A 16,525-nucleotide genomic window follows, 5' to 3' on the forward strand; every position below is an offset into this window, starting at 1 on the left:
TACCGTGCGGTAGGCAGATATCACTCTGAGGCACATCACGCGGTAGGTGCTCTCCAGTTTCTGTAGCTAACTGGTTACCCTCAGTGCTCTTGACCATGACGGGCCGCCGTACCTGAGGATAGATACGGCAACGCCTGCCAGTAACCTACGTCTACTGGCGCACACCTTTGAGCTGTTGGACATCATTCTCGATAGTGCCGCAACAGCAGTCGACGCTCTCTTGCACGTATAGTCGACATGGCTGCCGAAGGTCAGCTTGTCGTCTATAATGACTCCGAGAGACTTCAGACTTCGCTGTGAAGTGATCGCGACTTCTCCCACATGGATAACTGCATGTTGTGCCGACTTGCGGTTGTTGACGATAACTACCTCCGTCTTATGATGAGCGAGCTCCAGGCCTCTCGCGCTCATCCATTCCTCCACCGTGCTAATCGCGTGTTCTGCGGTTAGTTCTACCTCAGGAATTGACTCCCCGTAGACCTCCAAGGTTACGTCGTCGGCAAAGCCGACGATCTTGACCCCAGGAGGGAACTTCAGTCTCAGAACCCCGTCATACATGAGGTTCCATAGCACCGGGCCTAGGATCGAGCCCTGCGGGACTCCGGCGGTAATCGGAACCCTTTTCTGACCGGCATCGGTCTCGTATAGCAGTACGCGGTTTTGGAAGTAACTTTCCAGGATCCGGTACAGACCCACCGGTAGGCTAAGCCGGTGTAACGAGAGCGCGATGGCATCCCAGCTTGCGCTGTTGAATGCATTCTTCACGTCAAGTGTCACTAACGCACAGTATCGAATACCTCGCCTTTTTCGTTGGATCGCTATCTCGGCAGTATTTATCACTGAGTTGAGAGCGTCCACTGTGGACTTACCCTTCCGAAAGCCAAACTGGTTGCTTGACAGACCGTCCGTACCTTCCGCGTACGGGGTGAGCCTGTTGAGGATGATCCTCTCAAGCAGTTTGCCAGTCGTGTCTATCAGACAGATTGGTCTGTACGCCGATGGGTCGCCTGGCGGCTTCCCGGGCTTCGGCAACAGCACCAGTTTCTGCCTTTTCCATCTATCGGGGAAACGGCACTCGTCAAGGCATCTCTGCATAGCTAGCCTGAACATGTTCGGGTTCGCTATGATCGCTGCCTTGAGAGCGTTGTTCGGGACTCCATCCGGCCCTGGAGCTTTGTTCATTGCTAGGGATTTAGCCACTGCGAGTAGTTCTTCGTTCGTCACTGGAGCCACCATTTCGACCGTGCCCGCACTGTCTCGTAGTGCAGGTGGCCAGGGGCTTGTGGCTCGAGACGGGAAGAGTACTTCGATAATCGTTGCCAACCGGTCCGGAGACCGTTCTGGGGGTGAGGAGCCCCCTTTGGTCTTGGCCATCACAATCCGGTAGGCGTCACCCCACGGATTCGCGTTGGCACTCTCACACAGGTTGTCGAAACACGCTCTCTTGCTGCTTTTAATAGCCTTGTTAAGGGCTAATTTCGCAGCTCGAAACACTTCACGGCGGTTCTCTCTTGCATCCTCGGTGCGAGCTCTTTGCATCCTACGTCTAGCTCTGAGGCAGGCTGACCGTAGAGCTGCAATCTCGGCACTCCACCAGTATACCGGGCATCTACCGTTTCTTGGCAGTGTTTTTCTCGGCATAGTGGCGTCGCACGCGCGTGATAGAACAGCTACCAGCGCATCCCCGCTTAGACTGTCGGTGTTGGCCTCCAGTCCCAGGGCCGCGGTGAAAGCTTCGCTGTCGAAGTGATTGGACTTCCACCCGCTTACCTGACAGGGATCTCCCGCCCTCGGATGCTGCACACCATAGTTGATCTTAAAGCGGATTGCTAAATGATCACTATGGGTGTAGCCTTCGTCTACCCTCCATTCCATGCCTGGAGCCAGACTCGGGCTGGCAAAGGTCAAATCAATCCACGCCTCCACTCCGTTTCTACGGAATGTACTAGCGGAGCCATCATTCGCTAGCACAGTATCGAGTTTCGCAAACGCTTCCATTAGCGCTTGACCCCTGCTATTTGTACAGCGGCTGCCCCACTCCACTGCCCAAGCGTTGAAGTCTCCCGCTATTACTACCGGTTTCCGGCCCACGAGGTCCGACGAGAGCCTGTCGATCATCTGGTAGAACTGTTCTATTGGCCACCTTGGTGGGGCGTAGCAGCTGCAATAGAACACACCATTGATCTTGGCAATCGCCACACCCTCGGCGGAGGGGTGTATTACCTCTTGAACCGGGAACCTTCCCGTTGTACAGATTGCCACCATTCCAGACCCGTCCGACACCCAATTGCCGTTGCCGGCAGGGATGCTGTACGGGTCTGATAAGAGGGCGACATCTGTCCTCGACTCCGAGACCGACTGCCACAGCAGCTGTTGGGCTGCTGCACAATGGTTAAGATTTAGCTGTGTGACTCTCACGGCTTCTTCTTATTTAACTCGCCGAAGGGACACGAAGGTCCGCCCATAGCATGTTTATGGGCTTGCTTCTTAGAGGTGCAGATAAGGCACTTATATGCCTTAGTGCACCCCCGCTCTTTATGCCCCTCCTCGCCGCATCGACGACATAGCTTACTCCTGTCTAAGCCTTTGCATTCATAAGCTTTATGGCCGGATTCTAGGCACCGATAGCACCTGTCCACTGAAGGCGGCTGGGGTATACTAATAGGGCATACCGACCAGCCGATCTTCAGCTTCCCTTTCTCGGTTACCTTTTTGGCATCCGCATTCAGTAGCCTGAGGTAGGCTACTTGGGTGCCAGAGGGTCCGTCCCTCAATCGCACAGAGGCCCGCTCGATTTTGACGCCGCATTGCTCCTTGACGGCTGCGACGACGTCTTCTGCGGTCGTGAACTCGTCCAAGTGCTTGCACTGGAGAGTTGTTTCCGCACCTAGCGACCTGATTTGGGCGCCCTCGCCAAGGACCTCTTGAGCCAAGACCTTATATATTGCACTTGATTGTGCGCCTCGCTTCAGCACTAGGAGCATCTCTCCCGTGTTGGTGCGTCTTACGCTACGCACATCCTGCCCAAGGGCCGAGAGGCTTTCGGCCGCCTTCATCGATTTAAGGACATCGGCGTATTTGTCCTTGTCGGTTTTTAACCACAAGGCTTCGCCTCTGTCCTTGGCCTTCCTCGCAGGCCGCGGTACCTCCGGTTTCGGTGCCGGCTTTTTCTTGGTAACCAGCGTCCAGGGGTTTGAGCCCCCCTGCCCCGGTCGTGCCGGGTTGCTGGTACCATCGCTCTCAACAGCGAGGTCACTCTCGCCCTCGCTTACCTCACCCAGGCGGCGTTTGACCTTGACGGTTGCACGCCGAGTGGTGTCGGTTTTGGCACTCTCTCCTGGCGACTTCCTAGGGCGCTTCGCATTCGATGCCGTCTTGCGATTGCCCTTTCCCTTTCCCTTCGAGGGGAACTCGGTCGCCGTTCCGATCGACGTGGCTGCGCCGTAGAAGGTAAAGGCCACTGTCTGTGAACCTCTATTAACCTTCTCTCTTTCCTCCCTATTGGAGGCCACTGTCTGGGTTTCTCTGTCGGGCCTCTCCCGACATTCCACCCTCTCAACATATGCCTGCTGTTCCTGTCTTGCGACACGAACAGCTTTCCGGAGCTCCAGAAGGCTCAACTTCAACTCCTTGGCTATGTTCTGCTTTGCGCTAGCGAAGTCGATTATAGCATCGAGTTGCTTCGCTACTTTGCGCATCGCAGCTATTGGCCCCTCCGATGCATTGGTAGGGGTATTGCCTACCGCTGCTGGGGGGTCACTGGTGCTTTCGAGTACAGCACTCATCGTTCCACTACTCTCCCCACGGGGGGGAGACCTCGCCAAACCACCTCTAGCGAAGGGGTTTGGCACCTCCGTCTGTTTATTTTTATTTTTATTTTGCTCCATGAAAAGTCCCACGAGTAGCGCGAGAAATATATGTCCGCCACGCCAGAGCTCCGCATTAGCGTGGTAAGGGACGCTTACTGTGGGGGTTGCCCAGGTACCCCACAGGCTCCGTTAACGATCGAGCATCTTTTTCACCCCCTCGATCACTCATCCCTCGGCACGGGTCGCTTCACGCCTTGGAATTGGGGTTATGCCCTACCTTGCTTTACGTGGTGATCTCGGCCCGGATCATCACAACCATCCTCCTTTACCAGGGCTTTGGACCTGTAGCTCTGGTTCTCAATAGTTCCATGTACGTATGTTATTACAGACGTGCTACTATTGAGATCCGTCATTCGCTAGCGGAGTAAGCGCTTGACCCCTGCTATTTGTACAGCGGCTGCCCCACTCCACTGCCCAAGCGTTAAAGTCTCCCGCTATGACTACCGGTTTCCGGCCCACTAGGTCCGACGAGAGCCTGTCGATCATCTGGTAGAACTGTTCTATTGGCCACCTTGGTGGGGCGTAGCAGCTGCAATAGAACACATCATTGATCTTGGCAATCGCCACACCTTCGGCGGAGGGGTGTATTACCTCTTGAACCGGGAACCGTCCCGTTGTACAGATTGCCACCATTCCAGACCCGTCCGACACCCAATTGCCGTTGCCGGCAGGGATGCGGTACGGGTCTGATAAGAGGGCGACATCTGTCCTCGACTCCGAGACCGACTGCCACAGCAGCTGTTGGGCTGCTGCACAATGGTTAAGATTTAGCTGTGTGACGTTCACGGCTTCTTCTTATTTAACTCACCGAAGGGACACGAAGGTCCGCCCATAGCATGTTTATGGGCTTGCTTCTTAGCGGTGCAGATAAGGCACTTGTGTGCCTTAGTGCACCCCCGCTCTTTATGTCCCTCCTCGCCGCAGCGACGACATAGTTTGCTCCTATCTATGCCTTTGCACTCGTATGCTTTGTGGCCGGACTCAAGGCACCGATAGCACCTATCCACTGAAGGCGGCTGGGGTATACTAATAGGGCATACCGACCAGCCGATCTTCAGCTTCCCTTTCTCGGTTACCTTTTTGGCATCCGCCTTCAGTAGCCTGAGGTAGGCTACTTGGGTGCCAGAGGGTCCATCTCTCAAACGCACAGAGGCCTGCTCGATTGTGACGTCGCAATGCTCCTTAACGGCTGCGACGACGTCTTCTGCGGTCGTGAACTCGTCCAAGTGCTTGCACTGGAGAGTCATTTCCGCCCCTAGCGACCTGACTTGGGCGCCCTAACCAAGGACCTCTTGGGCCAAGGCCTTGTATACCGCACTAGATTGTGCGCCTCGCTTCAGCACCAGAAGCATTTCTCCCGTGTTGGTGCGTCTCACGCTACGCACATCTTGCCCAAGGGCCGAAAGGCTTTCGGCCGCCTTCATCGACTTTAGGACATCGGCATATTTCTCCTTGTCGGTTTTCAACCACAAGGCCTCGCCTCTGTCCTTGGCCTTCTTCGCGGGCCGCGGTACCTCCGGTGTCGGTGCCGGCTTCTTCCTGGTGACCAGCGTCCAGGGGTTTGGGCCCCCCTGCCCCGGTCGCGCCGGGTTGCTGGTACCAACGCTCTGCTCAGCGAGGTCACTCTCGCCCTCGCTTACCTCGCCCAAACGGCGTTTGACCTTAACGGTTGCACGCCGTGTGGTGTCGCTTTTTGCACCCTCGCCTGGCGACTTCCTAGGGCGCTTCGCGTTCGACGCCGTCTTGCGATTGCCCTTGTCCTTGCCTTTTCCCTTCGAGGGGAACTCGGCCGCCGCTTCAAGCGACGTGGCTGCTCTATAGAAGGTGAAGGGCACTGTCTGAGTGCCCGTATCGACCTTCTCTTTTCCCTCCTTCTTGGAGGCCACTGTCTGGGTTTCTCTGTCGGACTTCTCCCGACATTCCACCCTCTTAGCATAAGCCTGCTGTTTCTGTCTTGCGACATGAACAGTTTTTCGGAGTTCCAGGAGACTCTGTTTTAACTCCTTGCTTATATTTTGCTTTGTGCTAGTGTACTCGATTATTGCATCGAGCTGCTCCACCACTTTGCGCATCGCCGATAATGGCCCGTCCGGTGCGTTGGTAGGGCTATTGCCTACCGCTGCTGGGGGGTCACTGGTGCTTTCAGATGCAGCACTCATCGCTCCACTACTCTCCCCATGGGGGGAGACCTCGCCAAACCACCTCTAGCGAAGGGGTTTGGCACCTCCGTTTGTTTAGTATATTTATTTTTGCTCTCCATATCAAATCCCACGAGTCGCGCGAGAAATAAATGTCCGCCACGCCAGAGCTCCGCATTAGCGTGGTAAGGGACGCTTACTGTGGGGGTTGCCCAGGTACCCCACAGGCTCCGTTAACGATCGAGCATCTTTTTCACCCCCTCGATCACTCATCCCTCGGCACGGGTCGCTTCACACCTTGGAATTGGGGTTATGACCTACCTTGCTTTACGTGGTGACCTCGGCCCAGATCATCACAACCATCCTCCTTTACCAGGGCTTTGGAACTGTAGCTCTGGTTCTCAATAGTTCCATGTACGTATATTATTACAGACATGCCACTATTGAGATCCGTCATTCGCTAGCGGAGTTGAACCCGGAGCCTCTGGCCCTGGCCAAGTGTGCCAATGCGTAAAGACGGTACTGCCACTACTGTACATTTGGAATGAGAGAAATTGTGAGTATACGAGAGAATAAGCAATTTATTGTATTAGTCAGTGTTAGTATAAGTCTGCCTTAAGATATAATAATAAAAGGAAAAATAACATGCCGAATAAAGAAAAAAGGAAAAGAAATTAAGTAGAAGCGTATAAATTGATAGAAATTATTTTTGGTATACATGAGTAGTGGAAAATCAAACTACTAGAAGTACAACAAAAACAGACTAATGAAGTAGGATTAAAGAATACATGTAACATGCAATAACTATGTACTTGAAATCGTCTAAATACCAGCAAATGATTACTTTTTTACCATTAACGGTAATTGCATTCTGTTAGAATGTTTTCATGCTATGCTAACCCGGAATGAAAGATTTACGTGCGTCAGTAAATTAATCAGTACCTTAATTTTTCTAATCCAATCATCCCGACTAAATCGAATCCAATGCACCAACGAATTCGAGGAAGGATTACCCACTATTCTATCATATACGTCAGTTCTGCATCCATTTCCTGACCTAGCTGTTACAAATATTCAGACGAACATATACACAGATAGACATACGACTAACCCATAACAATTGTACACTGGTACTAAAAGCTATAATTAGTACATCGCAACCACAAATAGGCTTCCACTTTTATATTTTTTAATTAGCTTGTGCACGATGACCGTAAATCGGCACACAATGACCCCTACTGCGAGCCGTATCCAAGCATGGGAAAAATCGCATCGTGAACCGATCGTTTGCGCTTCACAAGCAAGCTTTCTTCAGTTCTGATGCATGCTGTGAGCAGACACGTAGCCAGAGAGGGGGGGGGGGCTAGAGGGCTAACCACCCCCTCCCCCCAATTTTTTTTTTTTCAAAAATGAATTTAAGAAACAATATTTTTTCGGTGGCTCTTAAAAAATTTGTATCTTGTTTGGTTTCAACAAATTAATGCGAGAATTGTGAGGAAGATTGCTATTTCGAACCACTGAAGACAGTGGTCACTATATATACTCATTATGCTGAGTGTGATAAAACAATTCCCTTCATATTATGTGACTCGTCGCAAGAACAAAAGAAACTGTTACTTTAATTCTTGCTGTGGGCATTTGTCGAATGATTGAGTCGCAGAATCAAGAAATGGTGCTCCAGCCAAACACGGAGGCTATTGACTTCCGGTCTTTTCGCATAAGGTCAAACATTCGTGATGTAAAATATTTGCTGAAGGTGAATATGGAGGTTATGCTTATGAACATCGTCTTTTATGAGTTTTACCATGTCAGGCGTTCAGTGCTGATGCCATTTAACAACTTTAATTTGCATAACAACTTGTAACACGTGGTTGATCCTCATACATATGGACGCTGAGAAAATCGATGCTCGGCTACAAGATCTTATTAAAAGATTCCTGTCACATTTAGAAAAAAAAATGGAATTCATTATAAATGACACATCTAGAAAGTAATTCCCTATATATTAAATGGTGTTTTGTGGTGAGAATCTAGGTGGACCGACCCATTTCCTCCTACCTCACCCTGCACGTAAAACCATAATTCGATAGTATGGCAAAAACTGCGTCTAGTATCTCAAAATCAACAGTCAGCACCATCATTGAGAAAGTCGATACTCGTGACCCGGAAGAGCATGAAACAAAGATGATATCAGAAATTCGCGAACAAGGACATGGCAGTATCCACTATGATGATAAGGAAGTGTACGAGATAGAATTGATTGATTGTTTTATTTGGGGTTTTAACCTTACGGCCATTCACCCGTATACGAGATAGAAATGAACAACCACCACGACACTGTTTTTGCTAGGAAAAATATTTCCCAGCCCAGTAAATAGTTCTCCACGCGCAATTGCTAGTCGTTCGCACGAGATCTGCAGGACAACCATTCACGTTTTATCATTTTCATTGTTTACATCATGGAAATAGATTAAAGAAACAAGGCTTCATTTAGCTAATGCATTGAACCGAATCAAATAAACGAAATATATAATAAAAATGCAGAAATTTTATAGAAAAGTGAGCTCAAAAACTATCCCAAAATGAGCACTTTATCGCTAGTGGTTGTGTCTAATAAAACTCAGATATTATGTTATATATTGGTCAGAATAAAGTTAGTTAAAGCATAAGCAGGTATCTTACTCAAACGTGCTAGACAGAAACATTTCCATTAGCTGATGACAATATAGTTGAGAAGAAAGTTTTTGTTTTCGCGCCATTTTAATGCAATAGTATTTCTATTGACACTCAATTTTATTTTATGCGGGGAATGCGTTCCGTATTTAAACATTATTAGTCCGCAAAGTAGTGATATTTTAAACAATCGAACAATAAGCAAGAAAAATGTGAAAAAATAAACAAGCCAGAAAGTGGTGAAACAGCGGTTTTCCTGAGGTGTTCATCAAACCACGAATTGTATTCCCCCTTGTATATTACTAATTTTGTTGACATACAGAAATTTACATAGTAGCGGTAGAACTAACTGTTGTGATTTTATCCTTACTTTTCAACGGATGTCAATTGATGCTAAACCACATATTAGTCAATCAATCATAATAAACTTAATGTTGCAACCAGCAGCAGCATTTCTGTCGCTTTCGATGGTTTCCAATTAATGTCCATGTAAGTTTAAACATGACGTGACGATACAGTGAACAGACAACAGTCGCCTATGACGGAGAGCGACTAAAATGTTGTAACTAGTTGAATCTACAGTCAATAAGTTGGGATTATTGTTTTAATTTCATGTTTTCGTATTATTTGGGTTCGTTATGGAATAAAATGAGAGAGATGATCAGAGATCATGAAGAAAAAGAGAGACAAATGAATAAATAAATATAAATTTACCCAAGAGCAGCTGTTCTATACTTTCTGTACGCTCAACTACAGAACAACAGAAATCATCATAGAAAGTTGGCCTTACACCTACATTACTCTTCGGCAAAGGGGAAGTAAGTGCGATGTATACCCGTTAGAGTGGCTCGCGGTTACTACTCATACTACAATCTTTGTTGTGAAAAATAACATTTACAATATTTAGGATTTACACCTACAAATTTATGTGTTGTTTTTTCTTGAGGCAAAAGCTAACTCAGATCTGGAAATCGCGTTGGGCTCTAACCAGAAGAATATTTCTGGTTCGCCAACATCACCTCTGTTTTGCGTGAACCTTACTCAATTTCACCAAAAAACGCTTGTTTGAAGTAATTATCCTGATTTCGTTCCTAGATTCTCAAATGAAAACGTCAATAGAAACAATTCCGAGACTTCAAAGAATTCGAGGATATGCATTTTTTTAAATTCTGATTATGAACGGCTAAGAAATAGGGTTTTAAAATATGTAAAACTTATAAACCGTTGTACCATTTTAAATGAGCCTTTAAATAGTAGCACTCAAACACGTAAGATTAATTTTCAATTCGGCAGTATAAACCTGCGTTTAAGATGTGCTCCTTATGCTATACTAAACCTTCTAAAAAGGAAACTGGGAAGTACACAAGCCACACCCCCTCTTCTTATCATTTTCTGACTACATCTATGTTATTCAGCAATTCATTCTGAACATTTCGTTCAAAGGTACCAAGTCTCGGCGATGAGTATATTCTCATTTATTTAAGTTTAAAGTATCGGTGTCGTGGTGTACTGACAGTGTTGGAAGAAATAATGAATGTCTGCATTTGGATTGAACCATAAGTTTTAAAATCGTTATAACTATGTTTTGAAAACTCGTAGCTAGTTACCGTCTTCGACAAAGTTGTTAACCAAGGTTTGAATTATAGTTTTATAAAGCTGTTGTTTCATATTGAGTGAAATAGCGATCTTTATTAACGTAATTGCAAAATAACTGATTTCCCCATATAAAATCCCATACAAACTTTGAACGTAATGCCCAAACCCGGGAAGCAATCGACCGCTCCCAAATTTTGCACAGGCATTTGGAACCACAAAAGGAACTCAAAAAGTGCTGTGCTGAAAAATGTCATATTCGAGCCACTCTAATCCCCGTCCATGTGTCGGAATAAAGAGATGCTGAAATTTGAGCTTCTTCATATTTATAATTTCTAGTTCTTTTAGTGGTGTCATTAATAATACATTTAACAAATTTCACGTACCGTCAAGTCACCAGTTACTGTGCGTTTAGGTGGATTGGGCGTGACTTCAAACCCTGTTTTTTATCAAAATGACGGTAAATTAGAAGATATTAGTAATCTGTGTTAAGTAATTTTCATTCGATTTGTGGACAATTTTCTTTAATAAATTAAATTGTGGGCAATTTCCTTTAGTTGATTTAATAATTTAAATTTATATTTTGATCCTATTGATCACCAAAAATCTTTCCTAAATGGGGCTCTAATCTACCAGACCAAGGCCAGTCTTGAAAATAGTTTCATTTAAATAGAATAAATCAAAAAATTGTGTTAGCATGATGCATTAGAACTGGTGATACTCGCAGGACGCAAGACAAAGAAAAAAGAATTTGAACCGTTTTTGCGCATCTACAAATCGCTCGCTAAATCTGAAAATTTTGTGCGAATTTCAACATTCTCTTCGTTCGAACATTTTATGGATATTTTTCTACTCATTTCGGTTTAGCATCTTCTACACCTTTTAAACGTGTAGCTTGGAACACCTTGCGTTTCCAGCACCATCAAAGATTGTCATATTTGGTTAGCGCATAAATACTGTGAACTCTAGAATATCCATTGTTGTAACGAGAGTAAGTACTATAGCCTTTCTTGTGACAATGAACATATTTTTAGGATTATCTTAGATTTGGAATTGATTTCATTAAAAACTTTTCAAAATTTTATTTAGTTTCTAGTGACTATATCAAGTCGTCAAAATTAAAAGCTTTATACAAATTTTTTTAAGCCCCTCCCGAAACAAAATCCTGGCTACGGGTCTGTCTGTTAGTTTCGAAAAGGATACCTGGAAACCTGTCGCTACAGACACACGCGACCTAAAGCTATAACAACCAACGAAGAAGCACATCAGTTGTGTCTTTATTTTATCCTTCCCCACCGCGGAGGGCGAAGCTCTTCTCGAGCGGTTCACGGTTTGCATAGAATTTTCATTGCACAGTTTTATTTCATTTTCATATTCGCACAATATAATTTATACACTGAAACCTCCATTTACGAACTCTTTTTTTACGTAATATTCGATTTACGTAACTTTTTTTACGAACTAAATTCGAAATAACGAACTCTTTTTTTACGAACTAAATTCGAAATAACGAACTCTTTTTGGAAAGTTTGAGTTCGTACATTACAGCATGAAGTTATATACCAGTGGCGTAGCCAGAAATTTGGTTTGGAGGGGGTTTTGATGAAAGTCGCAATTTTTTTGAAAAAATCTTAAAATTTAATATGAGTTTGATAAATTAATGAAAACTCAAAAACATAAGCAGTCTAACAGACGTCATTCCAGTCTACAAACAAGAAGGATCAACATGGAACAGTTTTCAAATTTCTATAGATTATTTTCTTGTATAACATGTCAATGTAGTCAAAAATTGCGATCTTTTAAAGTGGGATAAATGATCTAAAAATTTTCAAAGTTCAAGATCACCTAATATAATAATCCTTGACTTTGAAGGTTTGACAACTTCGGGAAGTTATCAACATAAAACAGCGGCTGCTTTGATATAGAAATTTTAGTGATTAATTCTCATAGAGGTAATTATGGTGAATTAATTTTTCAAAAATATTAAGAGACATGGTGCCTTCAGCAAAGTTTTTGATAATGTCATTTCAAACAATTTTGTTGAAAATATGAAGGCTACATGAATTCAACATATAGGGATTTAAATGGACTGGGTATGCTATATTTCTCTTAGTGAAGAAAAATTTAGGTGAAAACTATTTTTTTCTGCGCTACGGATAAAATTGTTTGACACAATCATTGCGAGTTGAGAACACAAAACCTATAACTAAATTATGGATGGATGGAACTGAAACTTGCGTTTCGACTTCATATCATCAGAATCCGACACTAACTTGGTGGGCGGACTAAGCTAGCGCCGAATTGAAGCTAGCTCCTGAAAATGGAATCACTCTTTGTGTTTTTGAGTCCTTTTAATATCTGGGAATTATTTGTTTTAAATCCAGTTCCCTTATTTTTTGTAAGCTTCAAAGGCACCTTGAACGCAATGTGAATTTATTATTTAATTACCACAGAAGAGATTTATCAAATACAGTAATTTCAGAATAGCTTGTTGAAAAGGTTTTCTACTACTATATTTCGATACTCTGAATATGTGGGATATTTATGTCTTTGGCAAAGTTGTTTGAAATAGCACTTTCGAAAACTTTGCTGGAGACATTAAGTATCGACCCAAATTTGCTTGAAGAGTAATTCTTCTCTATAATTACTTCTAGGAGGATTAACCGTCAAAATTAATCTATCGGCAGATGAATAGTTTTACCACAGAGAACAGACGTCCATCTTCAGCATTCAACTTGTTTAAAATCTCTAACGGTTTCGAAGGTAGTTTGGATATCTAAACCAGGTGCGCTACTGTCGTCATGTTTTTTTGTGGCTGAGTGCGACAGAATTGACAGCGGTTATTCCTCTACCCAGTCAAACTAGTCCGGAATCGATTCGGACTTCCAGCATGAATTCCAGCTCAAATGCGTCAACCGATAGAGTCGGAATCGGTCGTTTTCTTTGAGCTAGATTCCATGCAGAATCCATCCAGGATTTCGAACCGGTTCCGGAATCGATTTGACGGATAGTTGGGATAGGTTGGTGTGGCGGCGCTAGTGTTTTTAGTATATTAATTCAAATGTTTACACACGTTTTTTAAATATTTTTGTTTGATCATGGATGTCTGTTCTCTGTGGTTTTACGTTTTGAAATTCTTCAATGTTACTTAACATCGAAATTTGGCAGTTTCGAATGAATGTGATCGTGACTGTTAAAAATTTATCGAGCATTAATTTTACTTTTCTTCATTAGTCAACCTCACAACTTGCAGTACGTAGTACACCAAATTTTAGTACGCCATTCATTGCATCCTGCTAAGAGGCTATTCATATAGTTGATAATACAACAAAAATCCAATGCTCATAAAACAGATCCTGACCTACTAGAGACAAAATTACATCAGCTTTCAACTAGTTTCAGAAATGTTATTCTTGTTGTTAACCTTATTGAATTGTTGTCTAAACTCTACACAATCTAAAAAAATACATTTTCAGCAAATGTTGAAATGTATGCAAATTTTCGGTAAACAAGCTTATGTTTTATATGCAATCAACCTATTCAAATTTAGATTCCCATTCGAAAAATTGTCTCTAATCCATTGAAGCATCTTTCCAAAAATGAGCTCATAATAATTCACAGTTATTTTATTTTACATTGAAGTAATTTGACAACTATGGGATTTTGGCTAAGAGATAAGTTACAAGATCCCCTTCCCACAATTTTCCAAAAGTTCTCATGACGCTTTAAACACAGTTCTCAATGTAGTGATCAGAGAATATTTTTCCAAAAATATTTTGTGGAACATTAAATTAAATTCGTCAGCATCATTTTTTTTTTCAATCCAATTAATTTTGGTTTGGGGGGGGGGGGTTTAACCCCCAAACCCCCCCCCCCCCCCCCCTGGCTACGCCACTGTTATATACTTATGTATTCTTAGTTAATTGTTACTAATATAAGTTGGGTATTTTCGAAATGGAGTTGACGAGTGCATGACGGAAATCGATGTCTTGAGCCATTTTGGAATCCAAGATGGCGACTTCCGGTTTAGATAAATTCTCTATAACCTCAACAATATGGGTATTTTAGGAATGGGATTGACGAGTGTATGACGGAAATCGATGTCTTGAGCCATTTTGAAATCCAAGATGGCGACTTCCGGTTTAGATGAGTTCTCTATAACCTCAACAATAAGGGTGTTTTCGGAATGGGGTTGACGAGTGCATGACGGAAATCGATGTCTTGAGTCATTTTGAAATCCAAGATGGCGACTTCCGGTTTAGATGAATTCTCTACAACCTCAACAATATGGGTATTTTCGGAATGGGGTTGACGAGTGCATGATGGAAATCGATGTCTTGAGCCATTTTGGAACCCAAGATGGCGACTTCCGGTTTAGATAAATTCTCTATAGCCTCAACAATATGGGTATTTTAGGAATGGGGTTGACGAGTGCATGACGGAAATTGATGTCTTGAGCCTTTTTGAAATCCAAGATGGCGACTTCCGGTTTAGATGAATTCTCTATAACCTCAACAATAAGGGTATTTTCGGAATGGGGTTGACGAGTGCATGTCGAAAATCGATGTATTGAGCCATTTTGGAATCCAAGATGGCAACTTCCGGTTTAGATAAATTCTCCATAACCTCAACAATATGGGTATTTTAGGAATGGGGTTGACGAGAGCATGACGGAAATCGATGTCTTGAACTATTTTGGAATCCAATTCTCTATAACCTCAACAATATGGGTACTTTCGGGATAGGGTTGACGAGTGCATGACGGAAATAGAACCCATATTGTTCGTTATCAAGAATAATGCTCAACCGGCAATCGTGAACTTGGAAAAGTTTCCAATTGTCAATTTTCAACATCTACTTGTCAAGTCCGTTCCAAAAATACCCATATTGTCAGGGTTATCGAGAATATTGCTCAACCAACGAATATTAAAAAGAATGTGAAGCAAACTTTTTTACGAACTAAATCCCAAATAACGAACACTTTTTTTACGAACTAATTCAATTTACGAACCCCCGGTTTGGTTCGTAAATGGAGGTTTCAGTGTACTTGGAAAACCATCTACCGTTTAAAAACTAGCTGATAATCAATGTTTTTCAAAATTTGCACAACGTACCGCTAACAAATGGGCCGCAAGGAATTTCAGCAGATCAAATTGCTTGTAGTGTATCACAAAACTACCCATAATGCGCTCTGTCAGCAAAAAAACAGTGAAAAAAATAGGTAGTATGTTTTATTCATACATCAAGAAACCTTTGTGAGCTTCGCGAAGCTACGTGAAAAACATTCACGAGCGAAGAATTGGTGCTGCTCTCAAAAATTTTAAGCTTCACTGTTTATTCGCAGTTTGTCCATCTAGTGACCTACTGTGAAGTTTTTAGACTTCTCCTTTGGTGGTGCTTTGAGGTCTACAGTTAGCAACAGTCGCGCGAATGAGCGAATTTTCCCATACCTGGCCGTATCCACAAACATTGCCGTTAAGCTGTTGAACAATGTTTGTAAACACAACCAATAGAAAAAGGCAATCTACGTCGACCTGCCAGTCGGCCACGGTGAAATTCACATGCTAATGGTTGACCTTAGTTTGGACTGGAGCAGAGAATGAAAAAACACAAAACATGAAAAATGCCCATGAGCCCTCTCGGTCTCCTTGATGCACCACTATCGCAATGCGTAATGGAATAACCATCTTAAAGCAGTTGTCTGCTAAACCTAAGAGAGGGAAAAACCATAATTTATGACTGAATCATTCAGTCTATATTTTCGGAACCATATAACCGAAATTTTATAGCATACTTATGGGGGACTAAAAATCGATTTATCCATTTCTAAGAAAATGAAGTAATATTTCTGGAGGAAATTTAGATTAGGCCGTAAGTAACAATGAGAGATTCCCTTTGATTAATTTCTTTTCTTTTCGTTAGTAGTTTAAACATTTACTGCTCAACTCTTTGCATAATATTCTAGTAAAAACCGGCGGCTTTCGATAAGTACTGTAAAATCAGTGGAAAGTGTTTTAGTGACATCGTAATAACCGAAAGAGCACGTAAACAAAGAGATGTTCTCAATGTTACTTAGGTCCTTTTGAAAATTTTCTCTAGATTTTTAATTTAAACTAAAAAAAATATTATTTAATAGTATGATTTAACATAATGATTTTGATACCTTAGTTTAGGTTTGGCACTAAACTTACTAACTCACAAGCCGTGGTCTATTGTAATACATTGTAAGTACTACACAAATCAAATCTGCAT

The 16,525-nt window shown here is 43.5% G+C and overlaps 1 protein-coding gene across 1 annotated transcript in view; it reads right to left on the minus strand.

Moving 5' to 3' along the window:
• The window catches only part of LOC131683839 (rabankyrin-5), a 99,068-nt gene that overhangs the window by 12,114 nt on the left and 70,429 nt on the right, over positions 1 to 16,525 (minus strand). The window lies entirely within an intron of this gene.

Source organism: Topomyia yanbarensis, chromosome 2 (assembly GCF_030247195.1).
Source record: "Topomyia yanbarensis strain Yona2022 chromosome 2, ASM3024719v1, whole genome shotgun sequence".
Taxonomy (NCBI): domain Eukaryota; kingdom Metazoa; phylum Arthropoda; class Insecta; order Diptera; family Culicidae; genus Topomyia; species Topomyia yanbarensis.